The sequence below is a fragment of the Pleurodeles waltl genome, unplaced genomic scaffold (genome assembly GCF_031143425.1).
Source record: "Pleurodeles waltl isolate 20211129_DDA unplaced genomic scaffold, aPleWal1.hap1.20221129 scaffold_86, whole genome shotgun sequence".
Lineage (NCBI taxonomy): Eukaryota > Metazoa > Chordata > Amphibia > Caudata > Salamandridae > Pleurodeles > Pleurodeles waltl.
In genome coordinates, this window is record NW_027150400.1 from 2,119,301 (window position 1) to 2,122,138 (window position 2,838).

A 2,838-nucleotide genomic window follows, 5' to 3' on the forward strand; every position below is an offset into this window, starting at 1 on the left:
GTCTTGAAATACCAGAGACTTCGGCGCTCTCCACCAGTCTCCTTCGACATCACATCCTGATGCTGAACAGTATTAGCACATCAATGAATAAAAAACTGGCTGACGTGTACATGCACATGTGTGCATATGTACCACAGTGCTATAGTCTGATGACATATATGTGCCAGTCTGTGGGGTCAAAGGGCAGTCAGAAGTTACTGGGCCACAGTTGTATCAATGAGGACTGTGTACTTCCTGTGCCCTGGGGCATTCGTACTCTGGTCCCTCAAACTAGGGTGGAAGCCCCCCTTTAGCACATGACTCTCAGAATAACAAGTCAGAGCAGACATTAGTGTAACTGGGTACTCACACTTGTGAAAGGCACAAGTGCAAGTAGTGAACTGCAACCTGACCTCACAGCATACACTTTAGACATCCTTTGTAAACACACACACATATTTTCAGTCTAACTTGTTTACATTTTACATCAATAAATATGGTAATATTTGTACTTGAAATGTTTAATTTGCCTACCTTTGGCGCATATTCCTAGTAACTTATATTTTAACTTTTCTCCATTCGGGTGTATACAATTGGTATAATGTCAGAAAGGGAGAAGACGACCGAGAATGCCTAAGAATGTGTGCTTACATGCTTTTAAGAACATATGTCTGGTGTTGTGACAAAACAGCAGTGACCACTTCAGCTCAGCACTTGCTTCTTCCTCTGCTGTCCCAAAATATTGTGGAATTACTAGTCTCGGCGCCTCTGACAAGTCTGCTGAATTCTAATTGATGATTTGTAGCCTTGTGGGCTGTGAGTGCTTTGGCTGTGCTGCCCCCTGGCAGTCACTCTGTGAAGATGCAGGTACCTGGGAACAACCCAGACTACTTCTGAGCTGTTTCTTCTCTGTGTGAACCAATCCAGTGTCAGGACAGGAGTCGGTGCTGTTAGTAGATAGAGAAGGAGTATAACTCGAGCCCCAGGAGGGCAGCCTGGAGCCTGTGACAGGTGCAGGGGAGTGTCGTCAAGGAAGCAGCTGGAAGATAACTGGAGGGGGGTCTGTGGGGCCATCAGTCTGGTGAGGAAACCCAGGAGTGTCCTAGGGGAGGGGCGTGGCTTTGTCTGGCTCAAGGGGAGGGGTTAGTAATAGTCAGTGCAGCGACTGCTGCTGTCCTCCGTGTCCTGGGCTCTGTGTATGTGTAGAAGTTCTAACGTTGTAAATAATGAGACCTGACAGGTTGTGGCAGAAATTATGACTTCTGGTCATTCCTTCTCTTTTGTCGGAAGTGAGGTGTCTGTTACCCCAATTGATTGTGTACTACTGAGAAGAACAATATAACTCTCAGTGTACGGAATGCAGTGTGACCTTGGGAGACACCTCACATATACTGAGCTGTATGATGAGTTCACAGTTCCCATATGTTCTAGTGGTTAGGATTCCAGGTTTTCACCCAGGTGGCCCGGGTTCGACTCACGGTATGTTAAATCCATTTATTTTGTTTCACTACTCAGACATTTTAATCTTTCTCAGTTTTTTTCTATAAACCTAAATGCACCTAAAGTCTTAATAAATGTCACTTACTTTGTCTTCTGCTTCCATCTAATGCCGTCAGAGGTTTACACCGACCCCCAAATCTACTGCCCTCTCTCCCCAGCCCTTGACCTGTACATTAATACTATGAAGGGTTATTCCTTGTTTTTCTTTTATTGCACAACAAAAAGTACAGATTATATAAAGAGACCGGGGCACAGAGAAGAAGGCAGCAATTGACTGTGGTCCCACCATGGGAAATTCGCATTTTATTACCTGCCCCATCCATACTGTGGGTTCATCATTTGTTTTATGACATGATTTCCCTGCTGTGTTGTATCTAGTATAGGACTTGAGTACTTTATGTGTTTTATATCATCTGTGATATTGCAGCTGTTGTTTGCAGTGTCCACATTTTGCAACCAGTGTGCTTTGTACCCTCACTGCTGCTCTCTCAGAGAGGGTAAGCTGAACACTACCGGTAGTATCAGACACCAGAGATGCCTCCTGTACCTGGAATAAACCTCTGCTTCTTTGTAAGAAATACAGGGGTGAAGATCTTCTGCATTCACAGTGACCCACTGACTCTTTTACAAAGGTTCCCAGCCGTGCAAAGACTCTTGGTGGTTAGTTAAGGGGCCATGCTAAATGGAGATTTCGAAGCATCAGACGAGATGTTTTCTTTGTTTCTGCATCAGCAAAAGTATATTTCTGTTTTTATGTTATTACTTGTGAAATACACATTTTAGTTGTGCTGTTGGATTTGTCATGTTTGATTTACAGTGTGAATGAATTCAAGCGATAGACAGTAGGTGGCGACTGACACTGCTTCAGGACTCCTAGGGTTGAGGATTCTGGACGTTGGTTCCATCGTGTAATGATTAGCACTCTGGACTCTGAATGCAGCAATCTGAGTTCCAATATCGGTAGGACCTGGAATGTTTGTAATAATACTTTTGTTTTAATTTATTGCAGGTCTTGAGCAGGAAACCATTTGTATCTCTGACATAACCCGTCTCTTCCTCCTTTCATTCCCCTCGTGGTTTCTGCGGTTTGGGGGCATCTATACATTATTCTATAGGCGTTGCTGGGGGCACGTGATGCTACACACAGGTGTTGTCTACGTCCTGTCTCTGTGTGGACACCTCTCTACTCTGGCTACACAACTGTAAGATGCACAGTAAGGACCTGACTCCACTTGGCCTTCACACCGGATAACTTACAAGGAGAGAGAAACTTACGGAAATGTACGGTGCGAAAGAACGACTTTACCAAAGTGTTAATGTATGAAATTGCCCTTTGCTTTTTTTTGTGAGTTGCAAATG